Source organism: Syngnathus scovelli, chromosome 11, assembly GCF_024217435.2.
Source record: "Syngnathus scovelli strain Florida chromosome 11, RoL_Ssco_1.2, whole genome shotgun sequence".
In the NCBI taxonomy this organism is placed as follows: Eukaryota; Metazoa; Chordata; class Actinopteri; order Syngnathiformes; family Syngnathidae; genus Syngnathus; species Syngnathus scovelli.
The window spans coordinates 15,816,487-15,836,399 of record NC_090857.1 but is presented as its reverse complement, the minus strand read 5'-3'; the positions used below and the strand labels follow the sequence as shown (position 1 = coordinate 15,836,399).

The window sequence follows — 19,913 nt, the reverse complement described above, 5'->3', positions numbered from 1 at the left end:
GCCGGAAGGGCCGTGGCTGGCAGTTCCTGGTAGACTGGGAGGGTTACGGGCCAGAGGAGCGGCAATGGGTGCCGCGTAGTTATATCCTGGATCCCGGGCTACTAGATGACTTTTACGCGGCTCACCCCGATGCTCCGGGTCCGTCTGGGATCCGGCCCTAGAGGGGGGGGGGGGTTATGTCATGCTGTCATGTGTCGTCCGGTTCATTTCCTGTTTTATTGTGTGATTTCCTCTCGTTCCAGTCAGTGTGTTCTTCCCCTGTGCGTCCGGTCACGTGATCCCCTGATTCCAAGTGTGTGCACCTGCGTCAATGACCAACTGTCTTCACCTGTGTTCCCCTCCTGTGTCCATATAACCCGCGTCTTTCCCCGTATCCAGTGCCAGTGCGTCTTGCCTTGCTGAGAACACTAGTGATCACGAAACCCTTGAGTCCACGTAGAAAGCCTTGTTTGAACGTCCTTGCTCACCGATGTTAACTTGGTTACATCGCTATCTTGTTTTTGTATTTCCCTCGGTTCGAGGCGCTTTGATTTCTCCTTTTTCTCCCTCGGTTCGAGGCGCCTTAGTTTCCCCTTTTTTCCCTCCTCGTGAGGCGTTTTTTGTTCAACCATCATTGGAGACAATAAACACTTTGTTGAACTTTGGAATCTCTGCATTTGAGTCCTCTCCCTGCTCTGCGCCTGACATCAAGTGCCTTAACAAATTCAGGGGTTCTCCAAACACCTGTTAACGATCTTTGATCATCATTATGTGTACACGCTCTCTGTTGATTGTTGCGCTCAGTGCATGTACGACACAATGTGAAGACGAGTTTACCTTTAGGTGTTTTGAAGGGTAAAACAGGAAAATACAAACCTCGGGATGGGTTGACTGTGGCGCTGATGAAAGCGAAATACGACCTGGGTCTTTAAAATACCCGTGGATGATCGTTGGATGGCCGATGGGGTAGATGCCTGTGCTATTCGGGCTCCAGAGCTTTGGAATGCCCTACCAATGGATATTAGAACCACTATCTCAGTAGAAACGTTTAAGACACGTTTAAAGACACATTTCTATGATATGGCCTTTAATTAACCTGTAGTGGCCGATTCGGCTGGAGTTTGTTTTCGCTCCCTCTGATAACAACCAAAATACTCAAACACTATTTTTACACCCCCAATTTCAGTATATCTGTCTACAGCATTGGTTCTCAAATGGGGGTGTCAGGGTTTTCCAGGTTATCTTTATCGTATGATTTTGTTGGAATGCAACCTGTAATAAATAACCTAGCTAGATTAGTTTTATGCTTATGTTGGAATGCAACCTGTGATAAATAACCTAGCTTGTCCCATCCTACACAAAGTCGTAAAACACGTTTTAACCAGAGGTCAAGGGCTTTCTCTATTCAGTCCACTCTTACCCCCACCCTGTTTCTCTTAATAAAAATGCTCTTGCAGGAGCCGAGAGTCAGACCTCCATTCGATCATCGCTGTACGCACAGCGATGAATGGACTCTCCACCTGCAGGTGTCTAAAAGGACTTGTTTGTCTCCCTTGTGGTTCTTGCAAAATAAGTTGGAATGAGCGAAACTCTAACATTTTGGTTCCGAAACCCGGGATCCCTCATATCCGCTATTTGGCTGACGAAGAAGGACGTGCTGCATTGTCGACAAGCCAGCATCCATTAGGAGGACCTGGAAAAGAAAGTCCTGGGAAGAGAATTCTTCGCTGGGCCAGCATCTTAGGTCTGCCTTCGTCTGACAGAGGTGGATTGATGGGATCCGGCAGTGCAATGAACCAGGGGACAAGTAAGTTAAAGCCCTAAAGTGTTAAACGCGTAAAAAGTTAAAGGTGCACGAGAGATACGGCTTTGGTTTGTCCGAGCTATGAGATACGACTTTGGTTTTTCCAAGCCATGAAACAGCTTGGGTTCAAGTCCCAGTGGAAGAAACAGGCTAAGAAAAGCAGAGCTTCTTTTCCGTTCATCGAAGAAGTGCGTAGACTCTTCTTTGTCTGTTTTTCCGAGCTGAGGGATCTGGCTTGGGTTAGAGTCCCGGTGGTAGAAATGTGCTAAGAAACACAGAGCTTATTTTTTGTTAATCAAAGAAGGGCGTAGATTTTTCTTTGTATGTTTTTCCGGCCAAAGAACAGCTTGGGTTTAAGCCCCAGTGGAAGGAACGGGCTAAAAAAAAAAACCAGAGCTTCTTTTTCCTAATAGAAGAATGGCGTAGAGTCTTTCTTTTGTCCATTTTTCCAAGCTGTTTGGGAGGGTTTTACACCCATCCCTGGATAGGCCTAAAAAGTGCTGGAGTTTGTGTGGTTGAGAGTGTGACTGGTCGGATCAGTTGACTAAAAAGCAGTTCTAGCATTGATCCACGGCAATAACACAGGCTAGTAATCTGTTGAAAGGTCAATTTAAACCTGCATTGAGGATCCTCAAAGAAAAAAAAAAACAATTTGAAAAAAAATTGTAAAACCTAAAACTACTAAAATTAAGATGGGAAATAAGAACAGTAAATCTCTTGCTCTGCTCTTCTTTGAGATGAGAGGTACATGGCAAGTAGATTTCTTAATTGTATGCAATACATGCGGAAGTGGAAGAAAATGTATCGAGTACAAGGAAATTTGAAAGTTGAGATGTGGAAGAAGTGGTAGAAGTGCGAGTGTGGTTGAAATCTTCACAAACAGATGAGAACAAATTCAAGAGACAAAACATAGAAAAATGAAAACTGATGAGGTCACAAGTGTTCGTCAGACCATGACACAATAAGGCTCCTGTGAGCAGGTGCAAGGCCGCGGCTCAAGCAAGGGGCAAGAGGAATTTCCGGTCCTATGCAAATCATGTATCAAAATTTAAAAGATCTGAAACCTCTCCCACAGCAAAACATGTCATTGTCAGTTTATCAAAAATCTTATTAAAAGATTATTAGAGCTCCTGTCCATACCAGTATGACAATGCTGTTTGTATGCCCAATTACAAATGACCAAAGATCAAATTGTGTGTGTACACTAAAGTTAAAATATGCAAATCAAGTGGTAAAGAAATACAGCTTGCTTCTATAAGATGAATAAAAAAAAATAAAAAAAATTGAATGTGCTGTCCTCGTGTGCGTGGGAGGGACCAGCTCATGATCGACCGCAGGAAATGGCCAACCTGTGACGAATCATTAGTGCTGGGACCTACCTTTCGCACGCGAGAGCTGTGCATGTGTGTGCGTATATGTTAAAATGATGAAGATTGGCTAAACTTTTAGTATAAAGAAATTTGCTAGTCTATTCAATTTACACCGCAGAACAGAAACAATTTTGACAGATAAAAATGAGAGGAAAAGAAAGAAATCTGTTTGCGAGCAGGAACTAATCCACACTAGTGCATGTTAGTGTTGAGCCCTCATGAGAAATTCGAAGTAAACAAAACAACAGAACATGCTTTCAGGAATTGGATGACGCTAAATTGTGAATTTAATATTTTGCAATGCTACATTTAATGAGAATAATTGATTGGTTGTGTTATAAGATTATACAAAATTCTAAATGTAAGCTACATCTGAGGGATTGAGTTCTTCAAATTTAAAAATAAAGAAAAAATTCAGATTAATTTGCCAGAAGTTTTTTTTTAGTTACGTGTTTTTTTTTTAATTGGTGGATTGTTCTACCAGGAACCTTGAGTTGAAAACACAAAATGAATGTTGTGTGGTGAGCTTGGATGAATTGGGACCAATGTGATAGGAAGACTCCTTTTTCGAGACTGTGTGAGATTCGTATGATGAGCATTGATGAATGATTGCCTGAATGAAAGGTTGAATGGTTGAAGTCGTTGGCGACTACTATGGAAAATTAGTAGAGCGACTTTGATGAAAGAGTCATTTTGAGCAGGTTGAATGCTAAAAAGAAACACATAGCTTTTGGATTGATAATTAACTAGAGAGGGCGGCTCGGTGGCGCACTGGGTAGCACGTCTGCCTCACAGTTAGGAGGGTGCGGGTTCGATTCCACCTCCGGCCCTCCCTGTGTGGAGTTCTCCCCGGGCCCGCGTGGGTTTTCTCCGGGCACTCCGGTTTCCTCCCACATTCCAAAAACATGCTTGGTAGGCCGATTGATCACTCCAAAATTGTCCCTAGGTGTGAGTGCGAGTGCGAATGGTCGTTTGTCTCTGTGTGCCCTGCGATTGGCTGGCAACCGGTTCAGGGTGTCCCCCGCCTACTGCCCGATGACGGCTGGGATAGGCTCCAGCACGCCCGCGACCCCCGTGGGGACTAAGCGGTTCAGAAAATGGATGGATGGAATTAACTAGAGAAAAAACTGGAGAACCAGTAACACATGTAGAAGATGTGTGAACTGAGAAATTGAGAAGCGTTTTGGAAAGAAAGTCAAATTAAATGATGATGGAATCGTATGTAGTAAAGAACACATTCTCCCAGAAAGTTTGTCAAGGTGTGAGGCATGGGCGTTGCAGAAGGAGGGAGTGAGGAGGACAGAGAGTGGAAGATAGTAATAATACAACACTTCATGACAATGCATTTTCGAATACATTTGGTGTTATACTGTATTACATTTTTTGTTCTGGTATCATGCAATGTATATCTCACTAGTAAGCGTAAGTGTGACCGGGTCATGTTTTGGGTCAGGTTCGTGAGGAATTGTTTGGGCCTTGGTCCATGAACGTAGACTAATTGGCACGAGACATGTCTGGTTTCCATTAACAACTGACAAGAGATGCACCGTGTTGAGTTGGGGAGGCTGACTGTGGGGGTCATAGATCATCCAGCAGCCTCGTGTGCGCCTACCCAAGTGAGGAAAGGAGTGCTTTCTCGTAAATAATGAGGAGATACGTATTGGGAGTAATCTGTTGGTCCTTTCTTTAAGACCCTTTAAATGGGAGTGAGTAGGACAGATAGTGGAAGATAGTAATAATACAACACTTTATGACAATGAATTTTCGAATACATTTGGTGTTATATTGTGGTAAATTTTTTGTTCTGGTGTAGATAGGTTAGCAACACGAGAGATGTTGAGGTTCGGAAGACAGACAGTTAAAAGAAAACATTTTTGATTTGGACAATTGCAGACTAACAGGAACATGAGAAAGATAAGAACTAAGAAGTAGGATCCAATTTGATTGGAGAGACTGAGAATTCACAGCACCATATTCTAAGTCACATTTTTTAGCAAGCATGACACAGTTAATAACGTTTAAGAGGTCAAGACATAGATCAGGGCTAGATGTGGAATGGAGACCTTGATTAGTTAATTTTCAATAATGATACTGAAGACAACGTACTGTCCCATTAAATTGTAACTATAGATAAAATGTAGCTCAAAAATAGGATGAGTTGCAGGACTTACAGTATAGAAATGAGATCGGTGTTATTAGGAGAATTTGAAGTTTGGTAAACAAACGTTACTAGCAAATTGATGGCAGCAGCTACATTTGGAGATAGTCTTACAAGTTTGATGTCCCAGCCTGTCATTCTCAGTGTCAGGGTCCCTGAAACTCAATCCGAGACTTCGCCTGCAGCCATGAACAACTATGAAATGGTACCTGGCTCTGAAGCGCCTTTGACCTTTGGCGAAGGACAAGAAAAGACTACTGTTGTGCTTGGAGAGGGGCAAGTACACTCCGGAGGACAGACAACATCATCGGGGACGAGAAAAGACAGTGAAAAGCGGAGGAACTCACAATGATGAAAATGGACTCATTTGAACAATGGACTCATTCAAGAGTGATGGATGGGGTCGCTCTGAAGCAACAACAAAAGAACACCAACTTGAGAGGGTGCGGCAAAAAGATATGGACTTGGAGTGTCCAACGACCAAATCGCACTCCTTGCTACGGCGTTACCAAACTTGGTGGAGCTTGGTTCAAAGTGGAAGGGAGGTTCATTGTGCACTGATTTTGACAGAACTGAGGAAATTTGATAAAAAATTGAATAATACGTAGAGCTACAGATGAAAGCATAATAATCAGAGATTTAACAGATTTGGATAAAACAAATAGGCTAAAACGGTAGGAAACAAGAGCGATATAGGTATATATGGTATTTTGGCTCATCAGCCTTAAGAAGTAGTTATATAGATTTTAGAACAGGACATTTGGCAGTCAGGAGGAAGCTAGGTTCCTCAATGTACCTACTCAATACAATAGTAAGTTTTTTTGTACCACAGTGGAGGTTGGATGTCAGAAAGTTAGGTACGTTAAATTTTTGACTTTCACACAATCATGCATAGGAGTCGCACAAGGCGGCAGTTAACAAGACAATGACTGCAATAGGGGCCACCTACGACTACACCGACATGAAAAAGTAGAAGCGAGAGAGCAGAGTCTAAAACGTCTGCTATACAGTTACCAATAAAGTTGTGACAGTCTGTTGTCGTTCGTTTGAACTTTGTATGCCCTTTTGTGTATGTGTCCGTGCAGATGTGTGTGTGTGTGTGTGTGTGTGTGTGTGTGCGTGTGTGTGTGTGTGTGTGTGCGTGTTCCGGCAGACAGATGTAAGAGGGTACATTAGCTTGTTAACACACCCACGAACAGGGGCCCCTGGGTGAGGTGGGGGACATTTTTTGAGTCCCCACTCTTTTATGCTTTAAATCTTGTCAGAATCATGTCTGAAACTATTTGGTGAAGTTTTATAATTTTTGCAAAAAGGGGACCAAAAAGTGTGTGAGTGTGGAAATCACTGCTTCTGCTGTTCCACACGTTTCCACACGGTGTATTCCACACACGTCGTATTCACACTCCATTGTTAACACACCCACGAACAGGGGCCCCTGGGTGAGGTGGAGACATTTTTTTGACTCCCCACTTTTTTATGCTTTAAATCTTGTCAGAATCATGTCTGAAACTATTTGGTGAAGTTTTATAATTTTTGCAAAAATATCAATTTCTGATATTTCTTGCGTGAAGTTTATATACTAAAGCGGGGACATGCGCAGTGTGAAATGTCAGACAAACAAAATATTACACACTCTGCTTACAAGCTGATTTTTTTTCATACTGAATAGGGCACTTTTCTGTCCATACAAATAATGCATATAGCTGACATTTCCGACATCTCATTTTTGCTGGTACATTGTCAAGACAGGTTGACTTGTGCGAAGTTTATATATTAAAGAGGGTACGTGTGCATTGTAAAATGTTCCGACAAACAAAATATTACACACTCTGCTTTCAAGCTGATTTTTGCAGACTGAATAGGGCACTTTTCTGTCCATACAAATAATGTACATACCTGACATTTCTGACATGTTATTTTTGCTGGTACAATGTCATCCTATCATAGAGGTTGACTTGCGCGAAGTTTATATATTAAAGAGGGGACATGTGCATTGTAAAATGTTCAAGACAAACAAAATATTACACACTCTGCTTTATTGAATTTCAAGCTGATTTATACTTATTGAATAGGGCACTTTTCCGACATTTCATTTTTTGCTGGTGCGATGTCTTCCTATCGTAGAGGGGACTTGTGCGAAGTTTATATATTAAAGAGGGTACGTGTGCATTGTGAAATGTTCAGACAAACAAAATATTACACACTCTGCTTTCAAGCTGATTTTTGCAGACTGAATAGGGCACTTTTCTGTCCATACAAATAATGTACATACCTGACATTTCTGACATGTTATTTTTGCTGGTACAATGTCATCCTATCATAGAGGTTGACTTGCGCGAAGTTTATATATTAAAGAGGGGACATGTGCATTGTAAAATGTTCAAGACAAACAAAATATTACACACTCTGCTTTATTGAATTTCAAGCTGATTTATACTTATTGAATAGGGCACTTTTCCGACATTTCATTTTTTGTTGGTGCGATGTTTTCCTATCGTAGAGGGGACTTGCGCAAAGTTTATATATTGAAGAGGGGACATTTGCATCGTAAAATCTTTACATATGTTAGCATGTGTTATGTTAGAAGGGTGCCGGTTCAATTCCCCCGCTGACCCTCCCTGTTTGCATGTTCTCTCCGAGGCTTCAGGGATTTGCTCCGGGTACTCCGGTTTTCTCCCACATCCCTAAAACATGCTTGATAAAGCCGATTGAGCACTCCAAATTTCCCCAAGGTGGGACTGCGAGTGCGGATGGTTGGTTGTTTCTGTGTGCCCTGCGATTGGCTGGAAACCGGTTGAGGGTGTCTCCCGCCTACTGCTGGAAAGGCTCCAGCACGCCCGTGACCGCCATTGCGACAAAATGGTGCAGAAAATGGATGGATGAATTTTTACATATTGAAGAGGGGACTTTTATGTACAACAGTGTTAATTGCAAGTGTGTATTTAGTCGTTAGACTACAATGCTATTTAGTCTTAGTTTTATGTCAGTCATCTGGACTCTTTTAGTCTTAGTCTAGTTTTAGTCGACTAAATATAAATTCTAGTCTTAGTCGACTAAATGGTTCTCCAGAATTCCCAGTCACTGGAAATATCAATCATGCTGGTTGTTGGATTTGGTCCACAATTAGGAAAGCGTGCTATCCGCGCCTCACGGCAAAACCCATAGCCAATCACCTGTTATCCAATGTATTCACTGCATGCTCCTTTTATTTCTTCAGTTTTAGGAAAAGGCCAAGACTAGGGTGAGTGTTTCATTTTTTTTCTTACTGTCAAAAAAAGAAAACAAGTGACTTTCACCCCCCCCCACCCAAAAAAAAAAATAATGTTACACTAAGTAAAATAAAGCACTGTTTGACATGATAGACCTGGTTAAGACCAAACTATATATTTTTTATACTCAGAGACCCAATAACCCCCCCCCCCCTTTGCACTTTGCAACGGAGGGAAGGTAAAACGGGAAGAACCCTCGGACAAACCCTGACTGCAGGTGGGTGGCCATCTGCCTTGACCGGTTGGGTGGAAAGAGACAGCGAGAGACAAACTTAGCACTCATTTATTACACATTTCTCCTTAAGGATGCAATTTTGTTGTGTACAAAGAATTTTATGGCTTTCCAGTCTCGTCCATGATCTTTGAGTGATGGATTTTCATTTAAACATTTTTCACAGTCTTCCTTTCGAGGAACCCTCATTTCTGTCAGGAACTGCTTCAAATGACATTGGATAATGTTTTTTTCTGTCTTTGACCAGGGTATTCTGGATTTCACTGTAAATAAACAAAGAAAGTAAGAAAGTGAATAAATAGATGGATGGAAATGATTATCATTCAATCTTCTTAAACAAGCACATTACACAGGCATTATTAGTCATCCATTTTCCTTGTTAACAAATGTCAAACAAAGTGTTTGATTTCAAGGAGACAATATATTTTAGAGTCACTACACTAACACACCCTTTTGTTTAGATGGCTGTCCCCCAACTGCCTCTCTTGAAGTAGCAACTGTTTCTTTACCTTCCTCTGAGTTTTCTGAAATCACATGATCAACGATAAGACGTTTGCACTTATTGTGATTGAAAGTCACAATGCAGATGTAAATAATGAATGAATATTCAGTGAAAACTTACTTTCTTGACTTTTGAGAGTGGGCCTCTCAGACGGAATGTCCTTCCTCTCAGAGTCATCCGGCTCCTCTTCAGCTGAAACTAAATATTTTAAATCAATACTTGTGCACTAAAAGTCATTTTCCTTTGCTTTGTTTAGTAATAAGTGTAGCAAGTTATTGAAACCCTATACTTACAGTTTATGTTTGGCATTAAGCCCTCCAAGGTCTGTCCTTTGAATTGCCCCACTCCACTTTCCATGGCATAGAGGAGTCTACTGACTTTTGCTGTTTGCAAGGTCTCTTCAGGCAGTCTGTAGTATTCCCTATGGACTTCAATATCATGGCCCATGAAAGTTGCCAGCTGATCAAGCTCATGGCTTTTTAGATTTAGCAGCTGTGAAACAGTAGCCACATGTTTTCGCAATTTTGTGGACGTTATATTTTCTGGCCGTTCTGCTCCACAGGCCTCTGCAAATCTTTTTAGAGTATCGCATCCACGAATATTCCCCTCAGAACCAAAATGGGTGCGGGCAAAGATGTAGGGGTTGTTTGGGGCAATCCCAACCTCTTCCCTTGTTTTGAGGAGAAGATCCACAGATTCCTTGACATCAGGAGGGAACAACACTGGAACTTTGCGGCCTCTTTTCCCCTCTATTTCTACCCTGGTGAGATGATTGCACAGATTCTTCTCCAAAGGGGATAGACTGTTCAGAATGTCATCCTGCATGCTTTTCTTGTTTCTGTCTAGGTATGATTTCAACTCCATCCGCGACACTTCTCCTTCACGACGCCGATTGAATATTATAAGCTGTGTCAGAGTTATTTGAGACAGTTCACTCCATGCCTTTATCGATGGATGGTCGATGAGAGCTTTTTTGTTAGCTTCTTCAAGGCATTTCAGATGATCACGAAGCTTTTTGATGTCCTCGGATAAGGGCAGTGTTTGGGGGTTGTTCCATTTCTTCCGATAAAGTGTTTTCAGAGCATTGGATGACACAAGCGTTGACCACTCCATTTCGATTAATCGCAGGAATTGATCTGCTCTTTCCTGTAAGCCGTGGTCCTGTTGACGCAGAGCCTCTCCTTGCAAAATCTGTGCCACCGTAACAAGGGAATAGCGCAGTTTCACCGGTGTTGAAGGAACGGCATATCTGTTTGTCAAGTCATTGAACCCATTCATACTTTTCACAGCCTTGAGTACAGTGTTGAACTTCCCTGGGTGGATTAAATCCTTCAGAAAGACAATGTCTTTGTCGATTTCCCTTGCCTCTAGGACAAGTCTGGCAAGTTCCCTCATCTTATTGCGCATGTCTGCCCGATATCGGCTAGACTCGCCATTTTTTAGAAACATCCTCTCTCCCAGTGAGATTATCAGCGTGTCACTTTTCACCACTTGAGTAACATGATCATATGTCATGTCTCCAAGAACCCGTTTCAGTCCGATGGAAATGGAGGTGTCAGTGGGCAACAACATGGAGCAAGCAGCTTGAACTTTTCTCCTCACTGGTCCATCTTCTTTCACTCGCAATTTGCAAATTTTGATATGTCGCCAGATGTCAGATTTGACATACATAGCAAAGCAAAACTTGCATGGCAAATAGTCTGCAGCTGTTGAGGGATTTGTTGCTTGCCTTCTTGGCACGATTTGTCCATTTCCAGATGCTAGTACTTCACAGTTATGTTGGTAGTTTCCTTGATTCCTCACTTTGGTCAATAAACAATTACGCTGGCTTGAGCCTTTCTTATGCATCAGTGCCTTAGCTATGTCAGGTTTATCGCAATGTTTCTGCATCAGATGCCTTGCAATTTTTGCAAAAGGTTTCTCGCAATAAAGGCAGTAATTCCTCTTATCATAGACACGATGATGGGCAGTGTTTGAGGACATTTTAACATGAATACCTCGTTGAATGTCGCTACCATTACCATTATAATTTACTGCCTTTAGGGGTTTTAACGAAGTGCTTGACACTTCTGCAAGCTGTTCTTTCTTATCTGACATGTCCAGCTCAAGGGAAACCTGTTTCCTTGGGATTTTGGAAGGTGGCTCTTTGTAGATCCCTCCCTTTTCTGCTTCTTCATCGTCATCTTCCTCCTCCTCTTCATCATCATCATCATCATCGTCCTCTTCTTCTTCAATATAGTCCTCATCTTTTTGTTCATCTTTATCCTCATCATCATCATCATCATCAGTAGCATCAGAGATATCCAAGGGAAGGGAAAGCTGTTGCACACTGGTCTGAAATAAAGACACACAACGTATGTACCTTGCAAACAATAAACTGTGTCAATATCCTCAATACTTTTCTCCTAGAAAATAATGTATTAAACCACTTCTTACCATTTCAGACACAGACGGTTCCTTTTCAATGGGAGAAGCTGAATCCACCAGGTCATTGCCAGTAATTTCCGACACATCTGGGGTTATGAAATCACAATTTTCAGTTTGAGTTGTGACCTGTAAAGATATTTAAAGGAAGAGTTAAACATTTTGGTGAATTTACATGTTTTGCACATACGGATACAATCCAGATGTACAGCTTAGCATGAAGATTTTGATAAGCCTCTATCATGACAAACATCTTGATTCACCGACAATTACATTTTATAATCCATGTTTTACAGCATGAAATCACTCATTTGAAGTAAGTTTCTATCATTGTGAATATAAAAAACAATTCATGTTCCCTTGACATGTGATATATCATGTAATTTTAACTATAATAAAAATAAATTATTAGTCAATACCAGAATCTGCATGTAAAGGCATGCAGTACTTTTGTTTATTTAATTTAATAACAATTATATATATATATATATATATATCCCAAGGCGTTCCCAGGCCAGCTGAGAGACGTAGTCTCTCCAGCGCGTCCTGGGTCGTCCCCGGGGTCTCCTACCGGTGGGACATGCCCGGAACACCTCCCCAGGGAGGCGTCCAGGAGGCATCCTGATAAAATGCCCGAGCCACCTCATCTGGCTCCTCTCAACGTGGAGGAGTAGCGACTCTACTCCGAGTCTCTCCCGGATGACCGCGCTTCTCACCCTATCTCTAAGGGAGAGCCCGGACATCCTGCGGAGAAAACTCATTTCGGCCGCTTGTATCCGAGATCTCGTTCTTTCGGTCACGACCCATAGCTCGTGACCATAGGTGAGGGTAGGAGCGTAAATCGACCGGTAAATTGAGAGCTTTGCCTTTTGGCTCAGCTCTCTCTTCACCACAACGGACCGGTACAGGGTCCGCATTACTGCCGACGCTGCACCGATCCGCCTGTCGATCTCACGCTCCATCCTCCCCTCACTCGTGAACAAGACTCCAAGATACTTGAACTCCTCCACTTGGGGCAGGATCTCATCCCCGATCCGGAGAGGGCATTCCACCCTTTTCCGATCGAGGACCATGGACTCGGATTTGGAGGTGCTGACCCTCATCCCGACCGCTTCACACTCGGCTGCGAACCGTTCCAGCGAGAGCTGGAGATCACGGCCTGAAGAAGCCAACAGCACCACGTCATCTGCAAAAAGCAGAGACGCGATGCTGAGGTCCCCAAACCGGACCCCCTCAACGCCTCGGCTGCGCCTAGAAATTCTGTCCATAAAAATTATGAACAGAATCGGTGACAAAGGGCAGCCTTGGCGGAGTCCAACCCTCACTGGGAACGAATCCGACTTACTGCCGGAAATGCGGACCAGACTCTGGCATCGGTGATACAGGGAGCGAACCGCCCTTATCAGTTGGCTCGGCACCCCGTACTCCCGAAGCACCCTCCACAGAACCTCCCGAGGGACACGGTCGAACGCCTTCTCCAAGTCCACAAAACACATGTGGACTGGTTGGGCGAACTCCCATGCACCCTCGAGGATCCTGCCGAGGGTGTAGAGCTGGTCCACTGTTCCACGGCCAGGACGAAAGCCACACTGCTCCTCCTGAATCCGAGGTTCGACCTCCCGACGGACCCTCCTCTCCAGCACCCCTGAATAGACCTTACCAGGGAGGCTGAGGAGTGTGATTCCCCTGTAATTGGAACACACCCTCCGGTCCCCCTTCTTAAAGAGGGGAACCACCACCCCAGTCTGCCAATCCAGAGGCACTGTCCCCGATGCCCACGCAACGTTGTAGAGGCGTGTCAGCCATGACAGCCCCACAACATCCAGAGCCTTTAAGAACTCCGGGCGGATCTCATCCACCCCCGTGGCCTTGCCACCGAGGAGTTTTTTAACTACCTCAGTGACTTCGACCCCAGAGATTGGAGAATCCGCCTCAGAGTCTCCAGGCCCTGCTTCCTCAATGGAAGGCGTGTAGGTGGAATTGAGGAGGTCTTCGAAGTATTCTCCCCACCGACTCACGACGTCCCTAGTCGAGGTCAGCAGCACGCCATCCCCACTGTAAACAGTGTTGACGTTGCACTGCTTCCCCCTCCTGAGACGCCGGATGGTGGACCAGAATTTCCTCGAAGCCGTCCGAAAGTCATTCTCCATGGCCTCACCAAACTCCTCCCACGCCCGGGTTTTTGCCTCAGCAACCGCCGAAGCCGCGTTCCGCTTGGCCATCCGGTACCTGTCAGCTGCCTCCGGAGTCCCGCAGGCCAAAACGGCCCGATAGGACTCCTTCTTCAGCTTGACGGCATCCCTTACCGCCGGTGTCCACCAGCGGGTTCGGGGATTGCCGCCACGACAGGCGCCAACGACCTTACGGCCACAGCTCTGGTCGGCGGCCTCAACAATGGAGGCGCGGAACATGGTCCACTCAGACTCAATGTCCCCCGCCTCCCCCGGGACGTGGGAAAAGCTCTGCCGGAGGTGGGAGTTGAAGCTCTTCCTGACAGGAGATTCTGCCAGACGTTCCCAGCAGACCCTCACAGAGCGTTTGGGTCTGCCAGGTCGGACCGGCATCTTCCCCCACCATCGGAGCCAACCCACCACCAGGTGGTGATCAGTTGACAGCTCCGCCCCTCTCTTCACCCGAGTGTCCAAAACATGCGGCCGCAAATCCGATGACACGACTACAAAGTCGATCATCGAACCGCGGCCTAGGGTGTCCTGGTGCCAAGTGCACACATGGACACCCTTATGTTTGAACATGGTGTTCATTATTGAAAATCCGTGTCGAGCACAGAAGTCCAACAATAGAACACCACTCGGGTTCAGATCGGGGGAGCCGTTCCTCCCAATCACGCCCTTCCAGGTCTCACTGTCATTGCCCACGTGAGCATTGAAGTCACCCAGTAGAACGATGGAGTCCCCAGAAGGAGCGCTCTCCAGCACTTCTTCCAGGGACCCCAAGAAGGGTGGGTACTCTGAGCTGCCGTTTGGTGCATAGACACAAACAACAGTCAGGACCCGTCCCCCCACCCGAAGGCGGAGGGAGGCTACCCTCTCGTTCACCGGGGTGAACCCCAATGTGCAGGCGCCCAGCCGGGGGGCAATAAGTATACCCACACCTGCTCGACGCCTCTCACCGTGGGCAACTCCAGAGTGGAAGAGAGTCCAGCCCCTCTCGAGAGGGCTTGTACCGGAACCCAAACTGTGCGTGGAGGCTAGTCCGACTATATCTAGTCGGAATCTTTCTGCCTCGCACACCAGCTCGGGCTCCTTTCTAGCCAGAGAGGTGACATTCCATGTCCCAAGAGCCAGCTTCTGCAGCCGGGGATCAGACCGCCAAGGTCCCTGCCTTTGGCTGCCGCCCAGCTCACATTGCACCCGACCCCTTCGGCCCCTCCCACAGGTGGTGAGCCCATGGGAAGATATATATATATATATATATATATATATATATATATATATATATATATATATATATATATATATATATATATATATATATATATATATATATATATATATATATGTATATAAAACACACACATACTGTTATACATACCTGTCGCCATGGACAGTTGGTGTCCCCATAGTCGTACACAATTTCTTCTCCTTTGTTTATTTTTGTGATTGCAAAAGCACACAGATGTGGTTTTTTCTGTTTATCCAGTATCTGTTGGTCATATAGGCACAGACAATAAATAGTAGGAATTACAGTCATTAACAGTAATTTTTCTGTCTGACGGTTTCAACAGTGTATACATATATATTGTTACTTACTATTCTAATTTTGCTGTTTGGCTTTATGTGATCATCATTTATGAATCTTCCAAGTCTTGCTGTGTGCTTGCTGCCATCCACGCTGTATAGGGGATTTATTGCACTTATTTAGTCTTTGTTGCATTTCAGCGATATTATCAAACATAGCTGAAGCATCTATAACTAAATGATTCATTTAATTGTTCTTACCAGAAAATCTGTCCCCGGAAAGAGTAAAAATACAGAAATGCCGCATCTGTATCTGAGTATTGTTTGAACAGGGCTTCTCCTTCTGAACCTGTCACGTGCCTTCCAACGTATTCAAGCAAGAACTCTCCTGCCTCCATGTTTTTGGTGGCAATTATTCCATAACCTGAAAAATGTGAGTATTTACATTTAATTATAGTATGATAAAAAGAAAAAAAAAAAAGTTTTGCATAGCAGACCCGTAGTAGAGCCTTAAATTCTAATGTGATAACATACCTTTCTCTTTGTTGATTATTCTTTTTTGAAATGTGGGTTTATCTTTATCAGCAGAAATGAACTCCAAGGCTTCCTTTTCAGGGCAGATCCTTCTTGGTCGCATTTTCTGTCAAAATTAACTGCAAGCAGGGAAAAACATTAACCTGTTATACAACACCAATGCACCTTTACATACAGACTAACACTGCTACGTGCAATAACTATTTATTATTTACTTCATGTACATACTTCATTCATGATAATATAAATACTTGCATTGTGCATACTGTAAATAAGATCTTTCACGTTCATTCTTAGACTTCCTTCATACTTTTTTTATGTTCGTTATGTTTTTCACCAGAAAGTAGCCGCAATTTCATTGCACCATTGTGTTGTAAAACGACAATAAAGGGCACTCTATTCTATTCTACTTTTTTATCAAATAAGTTGTCTACCCTTACTGTTAATTGCTTAAAACTTTACTAAGAATATGTAAACCTGTGGACCTTACCGCTCTCTTGATGCTCAAAAACAGGTTTGAGGGGTGATTCTTGGTGCACAGTGCTCCAACCAATAATGCAAACTGCAATGAGGCCAGTCGTATTTATATGGTCCTGCCTGCTCAATGCAAATGAGGCCTGTCTGTTTTCGACCTGCATACCAGGTTGAATGTAACGACCTATTGACGTTGAGCATTACTTAAAAATTTGCATCAACGTAGAGCAAGGCTGGAGGTGACGACCTGACCCCTCTCTTCCACTCAATCAAAACCAGAATTTACCCACTTCTAACTTCTACAAAGTCACAGTTAGAAGTGTGGCTTCTAGTTCACTTCATGCTGTGCAAGGACAAGTTGAAAAAGCAGTTTGCATTATTGGTTGGAGCACTGTGTGTTTGTGGACCTTTTTTTGAGCATCAAGAGAGCGGCGAGGTCCACAATAATGCACAATTGGTTGGAGAAGTTGAATAAGTAGTTTGCATTATTGGTTGCAAACCAATTGTGTATTATTGTTGACCTTACCGCTCTCTTGATGCTCAAAAAAAGGTTTGAGGGTTGATTCTTGGTGCACAGTGCTCCAACCAATAATGCAAACTCCTTATTCAACTTGTGAAGTGAACTAGAAGCCACACTTCTAACTGTGACTTCATAGAAGTTAGAAGTGGTTAAATTCTGGTTTCGATTGAGTTGCTGATGCTGTGCAAGGACAAGTTGAAAAAGCAGTTTGCATTATTGGTTGGAGCACTGTGTGTTTGTGGACCTTTTTTTGAGCATCAAGAGAGCGGCGAGGTCCACAATAATGCACAATTGGTTGGAGAAGTTGAATAAGTAGTTTGCATTATTGGTTGCAAACCAATTGTGTATTATTGTTGACCTTACCGCTCTCTTGATGCTCAAAAAAAGGTTTGAGGGTTGATTCTTGGTGCACAGTGCTCCAACCAATAATGCAAACTCCTTATTCAACTTGTGAAGTGAACTAGAAGCCAAGAAGTGTGTGTGTGTGTGTGCGCACACTGTGTGGGTGCGGGCGTGTGAGGAGAAAGAAGGCATGGATAAGACAATCTTTTTTAAAACAGGAGGCAATTAATGGGAAAGCCCCTGTCATAAGTCGTCTTTGGTTAGAGGGAATCATTAGGAAGTGTTCAAACTCTTCCCACAAACGCTCCTATTTGCCAGTTAAATGGGCACTAAAATTGACTACGAGAGTTGCAAACAACAGATGAAGAGCCGTCCTTGGCAGATTATATGATCAGGACGCTCAAACTGTGTCAAAGACAAATTTACTGCCGCTTGATATTTCCTCCTCACAGGTCGACAACACCATCAATCCAGGAGACTGGTTGTAGCCTGCGCAAAGTCTACCATGCGCTTTTGGTTGCTTTTGCTGGTTTGTGTTATTGTTATATTTTTTTCAGGGGTTATCTTATTTGAATGGATAGAGTACCATGAGCCTCGAACATTCTTCCCTCAGGCAACTACCAACGCTGATTCTAATCAATATGGCTCATGGGGAAAAATTGCTAGACATAAGCGCAACACAAAATCCCCTTTTGATCATGTTGTTTGTACACCAGAAACCGTCCGCGTTCCAACTTGCGTACCATGGCTTTTGACTTGGACTTACAATAACTCATTAATGTTTACTGTAGCTCCTAATACATCTTCTTGTATTATTATACCTATGAAAAGTTTGAAAGGTTTTCAAAATGGTCACCCCACTACTGGGGATAAATGGCTCGGATATTGGTGGTATTTAACTGGTCACCCGGTTAGCACCGACTGGGGCACCCTTGCCACCACACAAATGCAAGATTTTTGGCCCTCTGGTTCCAGTGAAGAGGCTGTGTTCTTTGCTAAACGAGTAACTTTGAAGAATCAGGGCACAAGCCTCCTTTTGACTCTTACACTCCCTGATGGTCAAATTTGTCCTCCAAATGCCACCTTGTTTAACACTTCTTGTTGGGGTTTTCAACTGTGGGCTTGGTCCTCTGGAATTGATCCTCACTTTCCTATTGCTATTTGCATTAACAAAACAATGTCGATCGCAGACCGTCCCGTTACAAATAATTACACCCTGTCAGCAGGAGCAAAAATCACAAGTATGCTCCTCACTGATGTAGACTGCTATTTTGTAGCCTCCACAGGAATAAGCGGTCAAACCAACAACTGGCTTCTTATGGCTGAGCAAGCCGCAAAGATGGCTAACACCTGTTGCATTACATGTATGGGTCCAAGACCTCTTTTGAAAATCTTACCTGCAAATATAGTTCCGAAGTGTGCTGTTGTTTTAATGTTAAACTCATCCATTTCACCCACTCATGATTGTTTTAAATGGGATAAGGTTTACCCTGTTGCCTCTATGACAAAATATAAACCCCTTTTTTCGTCTGATGTAGCTAAGGGTAATTTTACATGCATTAGATTACCTGGTACCGGTGAAAAGCTCGGCGCCCGACCTACTCCATGGTGTGGGTCCATGACCAATGTCACTGCCCCTTTTTTGCCCATTGCTCGTAGTGATATTTGGTTTTGGTGTAATAGTAACAAACTTTATGATAGGTTGCCTTTAAACAGCTCTGGAATTTGCGCTTTGGTAACCCTATTGTTTCCTGTTCATTTGATACCAATGTCCTCTTATGATCTAACATCTTTTGCTAAGTCCGTAGTGCCCGAATTCTGGCCAAGAACGAAGCGAAACGCCGAATGGCAGGGCACAGCTAATCCAATTTACATAGACGCCATTGGTGTTCCTAGAGGAATACCGGATGAGTATAAGCTGGTGAATCAGATAGCAGCTGATTTTGAATCCGCCCTGTGTTGGTGGTGTACTCTTAACAAAAATGTTGACGGGATTAACTCCATCCATTACAACGTGCAGAGGCTTGGAAGCTGGACCGAGGCGGGTTTCAAAGCGGTCCACTCCCAACTGGCCGCTACTTCCCTCATGGCTTTCCAGAATCGAATGGCCCTTGACATGCTACTCTCAAAAGAGGGCGGTGTCTGCGCCATGTTTGGTGAGCAATGTTGCGCATTTATTCCAAATAATACTGCAGCCGACGGAAGCCTGTCCCGGGCCCTTGAGGGTCTGCGGACCTTGAATGGGAGGATGAAGGAACACAGTGGGGTGAACACGGAGGTTTGGACCGACTGGTTGAACGTGTTCGGAAAGTACCGCACCCTGGTTTCCTCGGTCCTAGTCTCCATTGCCGTTTTCTCTGCCATTTTGACCCTGTGTGGATGTTGTTGCATTCCTTGTCTCCGATCCTTAATTAACAGGCTAATTACAACTGCTATCTCTCCACCAGCTGAGACTTTTCCGTTGCTCCAAAGGGATGACCTTTCGATCGACGGGAGTTCTTTCTCTAGTGACGACTCTGTCAGCGAATCTATTGTGGTAAACCTGTCCGATTTGTTTCCTGACTCTGGCTTTGACGATTAAGACTCAATTTCCTCCCAAGTGTAAGT

General features: G+C 43.9%; 1 long non-coding RNA gene across 1 annotated transcript; it reads right to left on the bottom strand.

Annotated features, from left to right (window-relative positions):
- Positions 1-8,847: 8,847 nt before the first annotated feature.
- Positions 8,848-16,096, bottom strand: LOC125977311 (uncharacterized). Its single transcript, XR_011087765.1, has 9 exons — positions 15,971-16,096; positions 15,698-15,860; positions 15,509-15,590; positions 15,291-15,401; positions 11,751-11,867; positions 9,608-11,648; positions 9,435-9,512; positions 9,262-9,336; positions 8,848-9,075 (listed from the first exon to the last, which is right to left on the bottom strand). It is a non-coding gene; the product is annotated as an uncharacterized lncRNA (long non-coding RNA).
- Positions 16,097-19,913: the final 3,817 nt, after the last annotated feature.